The sequence below is a fragment of the Penaeus monodon genome, chromosome 40 (genome assembly GCF_015228065.2).
Source record: "Penaeus monodon isolate SGIC_2016 chromosome 40, NSTDA_Pmon_1, whole genome shotgun sequence".
NCBI classification, from domain to species: domain Eukaryota; kingdom Metazoa; phylum Arthropoda; class Malacostraca; order Decapoda; family Penaeidae; genus Penaeus; species Penaeus monodon.
In genome coordinates this window covers 24,196,789-24,209,288 of record NC_051425.1, presented here as the reverse complement: position 1 = coordinate 24,209,288, position 12,500 = coordinate 24,196,789, and the positions used below count along the sequence as shown (strand labels likewise).

At 39.8% G+C, this 12,500-nt stretch overlaps 1 long non-coding RNA gene across 1 annotated transcript in view; it reads left to right on the top strand.

Moving 5' to 3' along the window:
* LOC119597837 overlaps positions 1 to 11,336 on the top strand; it is an 18,166-nt gene extending 6,830 nt beyond the window's left edge. Inside the window, exons 2-3 of the long non-coding RNA XR_005230882.1 lie at positions 6,570 to 6,573; positions 11,325 to 11,336. This is a non-coding gene — a long non-coding RNA (uncharacterized LOC119597837). The remainder of the gene's footprint in view (positions 1 to 6,569; positions 6,574 to 11,324) is intronic.
* The last annotated feature ends 1,164 nt before the right edge of the window (positions 11,337 to 12,500 follow it).

Below are 12,500 nucleotides of genomic sequence, written 5' to 3'. Positions count from 1 at the left end.
AAAAAGGGAAAAAATGGAAGAAATAAAAAAGAAAAAAGAACATAAACAAGGTGTGGGAGGTTGAAGGAATCGGGGAATGGGGGAGATGAAAAGATGGAAATGGGGTAGGGAAGAGTAAAAGAGGGAAGAGAAGAAGTGTGAATTAGGGAAAGATAGGGAGAGGGAAGAAGTAATAAGGAGAAGGGGAGGATGAGGGGTAAGTGTGGAAAGGAAATCAAGAGAGGGGAGAGAAAAGGGGGAAAGGAGGAAGAAAATCATGAAGGTAGTTAACTTCAAGATAAGTTTGCGGCGAAGAAAATGATAAGAAAGATCGGGGGTTGGCTGGAGCGAAAACAAATGCTAGTAAATATTAAGAAAGAAATAAACGAATGAATAAATACATGTGTGTGTGTGTGTGTGTGTGCGCGCGCGCGTGTGCGTGTGTGTTTGTATAATCATCATCATCATCATCGTCATCATAAGCATCATCATCAAATAGAAGAAAAAAATAATAAAACATAGCAAGAAAATAAAGGAATGAAATGCAATTGATCCCAAATCACGAAGAGGAACTAAAGCATATTATTAGTCCACCGGTGTAATATTTCCTTCCGAATCGTCTGGCGGCTTTCCAAAATTTTAATGCTGGAAGATGTGCACCTCCTCTGAAAGTTTCTACGTATGTTTGTGGCATTTCACTATCTCTGGTAATGTTGGTGAGCCGCATGGAATAAAGGCGGTCTTTTCACTTGATATTAACTTATTTTGGGCTAGAAATTTACCTTCTACATAGCAGCAACTCACGGACGTTAATAAATATTTCCTGTTAGATGTATGTAGGTATTTTGTTCTTCTTTCTCCTCCTCTTCCTCTTCTCGCGAAGGATCCTGACCTCCCCCAAAGGCTTTGCAGATTTCCTAAGGATGCGAAGGTCTTTGTAGGAACACATCCTTCCCCTATCCCGTACCCCCTGTCCCCACTCCCTTTCCCTTCCCCCCTCCCCCCCCTGTCGAAGGAACTAATAGCCTTGGACTGGAATCTCTCGCTCCCGGGAATACAGGCGAGGGTCCTGACGTCACACAAGACTTAATGAAGGACTTGCTATCGCCCTGGTCTTTGTGAAGGATACGTGGCCACCTGGAAGTTCATAAAAGACTTCAATCCACCTGAGACACTGTGGAGGACCGAACACCACCTGAGTGAGACTCGAGATAATGATTATATATACCAAATATTGTTCTCATTTTATTTCTTTGATAGTTATATATATGTGTATATATATATATATATATATATATATATATATATATATATATATATATATATATATATATATATTTCTTTTTCTTTTTCAAAACACACAGACAAACACTTCCACATTTTGATGGAGAAATAAATTTAAGATAAATGACGGATAATAACAATACCGACAGTGATTAATGATTATAATGATGGTAACAATTATTAAGGCATAAGTTCAAAACTACAAGTGCCACTACCACTACTGTTGTTAATAATAGTAATAATGATGATAATAATCCTCACAATAATAATATTCATCATGATAATGCTGGTGATAAAAGTAAAACTAATGATAATGATAGTAATAATGATATTCCTATCCAACTTGAAGTTCGAAGCGGGCAAATTCCTCATTCACGTTAGAGTATTCAAGAAGGACAGAGCAGCAGACCTTGGCAAACTTGTCCTCTGGCCTGGCGGTTAGTCATGCAAGCAAGCAAGAAAAAGCAGAGGAAGATAAAGAAAACTCGAAGGACAAGCAGTAATAACGAGATGTTGTGGAATGAAAGTCTGATGTGGAGATTTAAATTTGGCTGAAAACTGAATGTAATGATGTTTTATAATGTGAGTTATTGGATGAAAGTTTCATGTGAAGTCGTGATTATTATCATCATTATATATATAGATATATATATGTGTGTATATATATATATATATATATATATATATATATATATATATATATATATATATATATATATAATAATACATTTTTGTTTTACTTTCCTATGTAAAGTAATTAAAGGGTTGTGAGTATTATGTGAGATGAATTTATAGGCTTATAGTCGAAGGAGATGTGCGACGAAATTTTGATGTAATGATGTATGTAGGCTGAGGAGTTTATATAGGCCGATAGACGCGTTATATGTAAATTTGTAGGCTGATTTTTTAATGTGAAAATGTGACTTCCTAGGTTGAAAGTGTAACGCAAAGTTGCGAAATCCATCGACCGAAAAATGGGTTGATAAGAAATTATAGGCCTGAGAGATGGAAAGATGCAAAATTACGGTCCGAAAATCTGACATGATGTGAAATTATAAGCCATAACTCTTCGCATGAAACAGACGAAGAAACACTCAGATCTTAGTAATGGCTGGAAATTACGGGCTGGGGTCTAATTTGAAGATGATCAGTAGAGGGGTCTGAGTGCATGATCAATAGAGGGGTCTGAGTGCATGATCAATAGAGGGGGTCTGAGTGCATGATCAATAGAGGGGTCTGAGTGCATGATCAATAGAGGGGTCTGAGTGCATGATCAATAGAGGGGTCTGAGTGCATGATCAATAGAGGGGTCTGAGTGCATGATCAATAGAGGGGTCTGAGTGCATGATCAATAGAGGGGTCTGAGTGCATGATCAATAGAGGGGTCTGAGTGCATGACAGCAGGCCGAGTGCGAAGGTGCTCTGCTGTTTGCATATCCGATGGAGTGCTTTCATTAACAGGGGGAAATTGAATAATTCTGGAATAATTCGGGGCAAGTTAGTGCTTTATTTTTGGATTATTCTTCGGAAAAGGTGAGGTTACGGAACAGTTCTTCAAAAAGGAATCGTTTCGTGGGCACTGAGTGGTCTTCTCTGTCTCTCTCTATATATATATCGTTTCTCCTCTCTCTCTCTCTATCTATCTATCACGTGGAAAATCGTTCATCTTCGTTGTATCTATAAAAAAAAATAATGTTAATTGACTGACATTAAAAAAGATATTTAGAGAAGATTAAGGCAATAGGTTGCACACTCTTGAGCTAATGAATTAATGCTGGAAATACCCGTCTGGTGTCTCTCTCCTCTTCCTATTCCTCTTTTTCTCCTCTGCCTCCTCCTTGTAATATCTCCTCCGCCTCCTTCTCCCTTCTTCCGCCTTTTTTCGCCTTCTTGCTCCCTTTCCTCCTATTTTCTCCTCCACCTCGTTCTTCCTCCCCCCCCCCCCCCCGCCTTTCCCTTCCCCTCTTCTTCCTTCTTCCCTATCCCTCCTATTTTCTTGATCCACTTCCTCCATCACCCCCTTCTCCCTTCCTCTGCTCTTCTTTCTCTCCCATCCCTCCTCTTTCTTATCCTCTTCCTCTTCTTCCACCTCCTCCTCCTTTTTCTTCTCCTTCCTCTTCCTCTTCCTCCTTCTCCACTTCCTCCTCCTCCCCCACCTCTTTCTACTGCTCCTCCACCTCTTCTTCCTCTTCCACCTCCTCCTCCTCCTCGTGCTCCTCCTCTTTTTCTTCCTCTTTTTCTTCTTCCTCGTCCTTCCTCCTCCTCCTCTTTTTTTTTCTTCCTCTTCCTCCTCCTCCTCCTCCTTTCTTCTTCTTCCTCCTCCACCTCTTTTCCCCACCTTGCTTCCCTTCTACTTTCTCTCTCCTCCACCCTTCCCCCCATGGTCGAAATTGGTAATTTGGGCCGCGTGAAATTTACACCCCATGAGATACTCACTCGAGATCACAACTGGAACGAAAGAATAAAAGGAGGGAGAGAGAGAAAAGAGAGAAAGAGAGGGGGGATAGAAAGAGAGAAGGGGATACAAAGAGAAAGAGGGTACAGAGAGAGAGGGAGAAGACGAGATAGAAAGAGAGAGAGAGAGAGAGAAAGGGGGGGAGGGTAAAGAGAAAGAGAGTGAGATAAATAGAAAGAAAGAGGGAGAGAGAGACAACTAGGAAAACGCTTTTAATATGCATCCCCACGTGCGAGCAGCCCCCGCAGGTGTCGAGGGGCCCGGCTGATACGTGGATGAGTTAGCAAAAGTGGCAGGACACCTTTGTGTGCGTGTGAGGGGAGGTGTGAGTGTGCGCCTGTCTGTGCGTGAGAGACGGATGACGGGGGAGGGACGAAGAGAGAGGCAGAGAGGAAATAGGGGAGGGGGAAAATGATAAAGGGATAAAGAGAGAGTGATAAAGAGTGGGATGGGGGAGAAAGAGAGTGGGTGAATGGAAAGGCGGAATAGAGAGAAGCAGATAGGAAATAAAAAACGATGAAGAACAAGAAGAACAAAAAAAATATAGTTTTAGGTTGTTTACACGCGCATATTAGGTATTTGTGCATGCAAATGAAACAGCAATAGTAACAATAACAACAAAAACTTTAACAAGCAATCGACCAAACAAGTGAATAAACAAACAAAAAAGCAAATTAACTAAAACAGAAAAAATAACTACAAGGATTATAATATGAAGACCGTTGTTTCCGTTATTTGAGTCAAATCTGTGAACTTCGCGCAAACTTGAGGCAAATGCTGTATGTAGGTTGAATCTTAGAGTAATAAGTGGAGGAGGGAATAGAACGAGTGAAGTTTGATGTTCTAACTTGTATTTATGGGATAATAACTACTTGACTATCGAGTGGAATGTTCCTGTGGTTTGGTCTCTGTTTCAATATTGTTTTTATCATTGTTATTTCTTTTCTATTATTTTGATGATTGGAATGATAACAATAGAAATGATAATATCAATACCAATAATAATGATTCTAATGATAATAATAATACTAATTATGAAAATGATATTTTTATTACTTTATTATAATGATTATTGTCATTTATTATATCATATCATTGCATTCATGTATATCATCATTCATTATTTGCCGACCTGAAGTGGGGGAGAGAATAATTTTTTTATCCTTCTTTTTTCACAGCATTGCTTGCATTACAGAACTATTCATAGCCGACATATTGAATTCAGTTCTTAGGGTGGAGCGAAGTAAGCTTGCATTGACTTGTCTCAGGACTTATTCACGAAGAAGTTGCCAATATGTTAGCCGAGAAATTTCAAGATATGTGCGTTTCCAAAGTATCTGTAAGTCTAATTTTTTTGGAGGACGGCGCGCCACACACACACGCCATGCACAACTCAACCTCACTACAGACACACACACGGACACACACATCACACACAATATCACAACACTACACACACACACACTACACACAACACACACACAACAATCAACACCACACACACACACACACACACACACACACACACACACACACACACACATAGAGTGAGAGAGAAAATGCAAGAATGAAGTCCATATTATACAATTCATCTGCGATCAGTGGATCAGACTACACAGTGACCCACACATTGAACTACTAAACAACCTTTTTTTTTAACCCCAATTTCCAATTCCCCAAACCCCTTCCCCAATTCCACCTCCTGTCTATCTCCTCCTTTCCCCCTTTGCTCATCCCTACTTCCTTCTATCCTCCCCCTATCTCGCTGTGCTCCTACCCCTTCCCCCTATCCCCCTCCCGCCTCCCTTTCTCCTTTCCCACCTTGCTCCTCCTCCCCGGCCCATTTCCCCCTTTGCTCCTCCTCCCTTCCCCTTTGCTCATCCCCCACCCCTTTCCCCTTTTGCTCCTCCCCCGCCCCTTTCCCCCTTTGCACTTCCCCTGCCCCCTTCCCCCTTAGGCTCCTCCTCCCTTCCCCTTTGCTCATTTTCTCCTCCCCCCATCCCACTCTATCCCCCACTGCCACTTGCTGTCTCCCGAGAAATGGCTAAGCTACGTTGCTATTAGGCAAGCCATGTCATTCTTATGCAAGCCGCATGTTGCCGCTGAGTTGCCTTTAAGAATTCCTGTTCGCTTTATGATAAGTGACGCAGACAGGGGCTTAAGTACAGGCGTGTGGGTGTGGGCTTTTAGGAGAGGGTGTTCATTGTTCTTGTTCTTAGAGTTAATCTGTGTTCATTAATAAGGGAAGTGTTCTTTAATTATTGAAAATGGGTGGAAGATTCTTTTTCTTTCGTGTATTGTTTGATTTCCAAATTATCTCTAAGTTATCTCTACGATAACTCATTTTTAATCTCTTAAAAATACCGATCTCAAGTTATCTCAGACTTAACTCTCTCTCTCTCTCTCTCTCTCTCTCTCTCTCTCTCTCTCTCTCTCTCTCTCTCTCTCTCTCTCTCTCTCTCTCTCTCTCTCTCTCATATATATATATATATATATATATATATATATATATATATATATATGAGTGTGTATATATATGTATATATTCATATTTATATGTTTGTGTATGTGCGTGTACATGCACATGTATACATATATTTTTTTTTTCAAATCTCAAAGCTATCTTTCTTATGAAGAGAAAATGCCCATAGCATACATGATCATCCGAAACAAATGTTCTCGTCATGCATGATACCTTCTTGAGATATCATGCGTGAAGTCATTATCCTGGAATATAATGGGTTATTTATTCTAATACTATGCTAAATTTCAAAGCTGCTTTAATCTCGTCATGCGGGATCATCCGGAGAAACGATCTCAATGTGCATGACTTTCAAGTATCATACACGAGGTCAGTTAAATAAATCATGCACAAAGTTATAAGTGTGAACCTTACCCGTCTTCCTCTTTTGCTCTATCTCCCTTTAATTTTTATTTGTTTGTCATTCTTGTTTCTCTTTCTCCTCGACTTTATTTATTTATATTCCTGTTCCATCCTGTTTGTCTTTCTTTCCATTTTCTTGTAAACCTCGTACGCTGTCGTCTCTTTTCGTCTTTCTCCTTTACTTCTACCATATTCGTTATCCTTTTCCCTTCTTTATCACCAGCCGATACCCACTTCTCTTCCACCTCCCTCCTCTCTTTTTATACGCCTTATCCCTATCCCCTTCTTTATCACCCTCTATCTTCATTTCTCTCTCCTTCTTCCCTCTTTTTTCCTCTTTACCCTAACACCCTTCTTTATCACCCTCTATCTTCATGTCTCATCCTCCCTTATTTTCCCTTTATCCCCCCCCCCCTTCTTCCACCCAACCATGACGTAGGTCAGGTCACGTCATCCCGCCATTAATACCTCGACCTCACCCGGGCCTGACCTAGCATGGCCTCACCTATAGGCTCCCATAGCGTGTGGCGTACGTACCCGGATTTCCAGAGATTCCCGTAGAATTATCACGCGAGATTCCTACTCGGTTACGTCACTGTCTCGCCGTTCGTGATGGAGGAATCTGTGTTCTTGTTTTATCTGTTTTTGTGTTTGCTTGTTTATTTTTGTTTGTCAGTAGGTTAGTTGGTATGTTCATTTATTCAGTCATGTATTTATCTGTTCATTTATTTGTATATTCGTTTGTTGATTGATATATTGATTTGCTTATGTATTTATTTGATTGTTTTTTGTATAGTATTTCGTCATGTTGTATTTGCACTCTAACGTTTTCATGTTTGATGTATTTATTTTGTATTTTTCTCTATTTGAATTTCTCTCTCTTCTGTTCCTATTGCTTCATTCTCGCTCTCTCTTCTCTCTATCTCTATCTCTATCTCTATCTCCCTTTCTCTCTCTCCCTTTCTCCCTCTCTCCTCTCTCTCTCTCTCTCTCTCTCTCTCTCTCTCGCTCGCTTGCTCGTTCGCACACACACACACGCACACGCACACACACGCACACACACAAAAGCCATCGCTCTCAATGATCTGCTGATCCTGTCAAATGCCTCAGATATAAAGATGAAATTTAGCAGATTTCTTGATCTTCGCCTTTCGTGAAATTTCTGCTGAGGAAAATTTATTCTTGACTTGACTTTGGCCTTTCTCAAGTAGCTCGCATTTGCTTTATTAGTTTTGTATATTGTATCGGTGGTGATTTTTAAAGTACAATTTTTCTTTTACAATATAATGCAAGGGGTTATTGGACAGACTTATGAGATAAATATTGCTCTACCCGTATTAATAAAAGCGCAAAGTTGAAAAATATTTTTTTCCATCAGTACAGTTGTTGAAAATATTACGGAATAAAGACACGAAAAAAATGTTTGCGAAAAATATCATGTGCACTTAATTCATTCACTATGTTTTTTTTATTCCTATTGCATTACACTTTTTATTCCTTATAGCTTTATGTCCTTTTATGCTTTATTTCTAAAAACAAAATAACAGTTTATTTGTCGTATGGTTTTCTTTGCATAAAAGTTGTGAATTTTTATTCCGTGTTTTCTTTGCCTCTATTCCTTATTCCTTATATATATATTTCTTTTTCTTCCACTCTCTCTCAGTTCTCTCTCTCTCTCTCTCTCTCTCTCTCTCTCTCTCTCTCTCTCTCTCTCTCTCTCTCTTCTCTCTCTCCCTCCTCCCTCCCTCTCCCTCCCTCCCTCCTTCCCTCCCTCTCTACCCTATCACCCCCCTCTCTCCATCCCTCCCTTCCTATCCCTCCTTCCCTCCCTCCCTCCTCCTCTCCTTCTCCTCTCCCCCTTTCCCTCTTCCTCTCCCTCTCTCCTCCCCCTCACACCTCCCCCTTTCCCTCCGCCACAGACTCTTGACCTTCTCCCTCCCTCAAAGGCCAACAATAACACCGTCATGGCTGTGTACAAGGCGGTTCTCAGTGAATGGTCTTGGCTGCTGGATTCTTTGTCTTTCGCTGTGTGTATCCAAGATGCCTGGTCCCATTATAACCCGGTTTCATTCTGCGTGTGGCTCGGAGATGCTAGCCTGTGCATTGCAATAAAACAAGTTGCAGCAGATGTCCTTGCAAGCGTGCGTTTTCCCTCTTGTTGATTGCGGGAAATTGCTCGATTATGCAAATTGGCTTTCTTCCTCTTCTCTGACTAGTGTTCTTCTAATTCTTCTTCTGATGCTGATTCTTCTTCATTCTTTTTTCTTCTTTTCATTTTCCCTCATTCACTTTAACTACTTTATTTATTCTATTCTTCCATATTTGCATAAACATCTACTTCCTTTTTGTTTATTTTTTCATCTCTCACCTTAGTCACCATCTTTTTCTTAATCATCTGCTACTTTTCTCACAATATCCATCTCCTTTTTCATAACCTAAAAAACGTTTATCTAATTTCATTGTCGTTATTTGTATATTATATAATAATAATTTCTTTCATCCTCTCTCTCTCTCTCTCTCTCTCTCTCTCTCTCTCTCTCTCTCTCTCTCTCTCTCTCTCTCTCTCTCTCTCTCTCTCTCTCGTTTTAATTCGGGGAAGTCTGAATTTCCTTTTTTTCTTCCTTTTTCCCGTTCCTTTATTTTTTTCTCAACTTATTTTCGACTCTTCACTCGAAGCAAAAGCATAACAGTAATGGCTTACGCGTTTTTTTTCATCCGCGTAAAATCACGATTCATCAGGTGATAGGTCGGGCCGAAAGGAACCATGCTAAAAATGACTTGCAACCTAATGTACGTTGCAGATCAATATGCACGTGGACGTATGGTGAATACTGCACCATGCAGTGATTCGAAAATATATCAGTGTCTTTTTTTTTAAGGGCGGGGGCGCTACACGCTGCACACTTGTACTTGTGCATATTTGAAAGGAACTTGTACCTTGCGCACGTATAAACTTGTGTGAATAGCCCACTATAAAGAATTGAATTATCGCTTGCTTGTGCTATATATAGAAGGCAAGGGTAAATACGCATGATTGATGCATATAATGTGTCGCCATAAAGCGTGGTCGCGGTTTCCATGACAACGCCAGAAGTCACGGCTATGCTACATTTATTCTGTTATGCATATGCTATGTATGATATACATATACATATATATATATATATACATATATATATCTGTGTGTGTGTGTGATTTTCTATATCAACCTGTTTATATATAATGTATATGTATATATATATAATGTATATGTATATATATATAATGTATATATATATATATATATATAATGTACATGTTATATATATATAATGTATATTATATATATAATGTATATGTATATATATATAATGTATATGTATATATATATAATGTATATGTATATATATATGTAATATATATAATGTATATGTTATATGTATAATAATAATGTATATGTATATGTATTATATGAAGTAAAAGTATTATTATATTATATGTATATGTATATTGTATATAATAGTAATGTATATGTATATTGTATATATATAATGTATATGTATATGTATATTATAATGTATAGTATATTATATATATGTATATGTTATGATGTATATATGTATATATATATATGTATATGTACTATGTATATATATAATGTATATGTATATGTATGTATATATATACATATATATATATATATATATGTATGTATGTATATGTATGTATATATATACATATATATATGTATGTACATGTATATGTATGTATATATATACATATATATATATGTATGTACATGTATATGTATGTATATATATACATATATATATATATGTATATGTATATGTATGTATATATATACATATATATATGTATATATATGATGAACGTGCAATGGGACAGAGATGAGAATGGGTTGGGGATAGTGGAGGAACTAGAAATGAAGTAAGGGGAGGGGAGAAACGCGTAGAGAGAGGAATATGAGAGGCGATGGTTTATGAGGAGGGAATAGGAAAGAGGAAAGTTGAGGGATAAAGAAGGGGAAGTAGAGGAAGCGAAATGCAATCCCCTCCCCCATCACTCCCAAATCAACTCCCTCCCCCCACTGTAATTCCCACCTCCCTCCCCCATCACCCCTAAATCACCTACCCCCTCCCCCTACTTTCTTCCCCCCCTCCCTCCCCCACTTTCTTTCCTTCCTCCCCCCTCCTCCCCTCCATATGATCCCCATGCAAGGAATGTAACTTGTAAGTTCTTCAGCAAAGACCGCTAAGGAAAAATGATCCGTCTGCTCGCCAAGATGTTGACATTACTTTTGAGACGGCGAAGGAGGAAGGGGCCAAGGTGGTGTGCGATGGTGGGATAGGGACTCCCGATATGACTTTTGTCTTTCTCGATTTTTGAAAAATGTACTGGATTATTATTTAGGAATGTGAGTGTTGATTGCCTTCTAAAAAAGAAAAGAAAAAAATATTAAGGTTATCTTATGATAGTTGTGAGAAATAAGAATCTAACATGATGTAAAATAACGAAAAAAAGGAATAACAACGAAGTCGAAAAGCGGACGTCGATTGCTGTTACACTGTTTGGCTGATATGAATTGTAAATAAAAAAAGTGCTCTCGCAAAAATGCAAGATAATGCAGCTTCATCTCCCTAGATCGGCCACCACCGCCTCCCAAGGTAGTGCCAGTGGGGGGACGGTAAAGTCCAGCCTGGCACAGTGCCTCTGAAGAGAAAGTCATTGGCGCTGACATTATAATTCATCTTTTAGAGAGAGAAAAAATCAAATTATGTAGGCTAACGCCAGTCATAAAATCCAGCTTGTGCAACAAAAACCCCCAACTGCTTTGTTGCACACCAAGAAAGCAGTTTCATCTCCCTAACCCTCTAACTTGACCACTGCCACAGACCCACTGTCTTCGTCATCCCTCCCCCTCTTCTGCACCTGTATATTATCCCTTCACCTCTTTATCTTCCTCCCCAACGCTTTCTTCACCCCCCCCTCCCCCACTCCCCCTCCTCCTCCACCCGTTGGTCACCCTTCTCCCCCACCTCTCGCTATCTCCTCGCTTCCTCCTCCTCCCCTTCTTCTCCCACCCACGTCCCTACCAGCGTTCCCGAGTCTCAAGGAAAGAGTCTTCAGCACTGTGGAATCTGGAGCCTCCTCGAGAAAATGACTTGCTTCCTGTGAGAAAAGGGGAATCCCCGCGCCAAGAGTCTCTCTACCCCCCTCCCCCATTTTCCCTCCTTCCCACCCCCCTAGAGCTCTCTCTTTATAAAGGAGAGTCTTAAAGGAGAATAGTTATCGGGCGTGCTGGAGAGGGAGCGAGCGAGCGAAGCAAAACAACTGCGAATCAAAGGAACGCTTTCTCGGAATCTCATCCACGGAGCCACACGAAAACACAGACTAGAGCCAGCGGTAGGCCTTCTTGGAACCACGCGATTTAGATCCATCTAAAGCAAACTAGAAGCAAGAAGAGCCTGCTAGAGCCACGAAGAGCTAGTTTAAGGTCATCTAGAAACGAATTTAGTCATCTGCAATTAGCTAGAAGCAACTTAGTCATCTAGAGCCAGCTAAAAGCCAACCAGGACCAGAATAGTCATCTAGAACGAGCTAAACTGACTTAGAGCACTGTTACTACTAACTAGAGTTAGTTAACCCCCGCGTAAAACCATTTAGAGCCATCTTAGAGCTCCGTTTGACACATCGACTGTAGATGGTATGGTTACTGGGACCGTAACTCCCCTTTTGAGACATTTCGAGTAACTGAAAGTAATCTGAATGTGTCAACGTAGCACCTGTCGAGGAAAATGTTTGCATCCGACGAAAGAAACTTTTGGTGTTTTTGTATGTCAAATTCTGAGGAAATATAAGCTTAAATTTTTCTGTATTTTTCCCCTTTCCCTTCCTGCA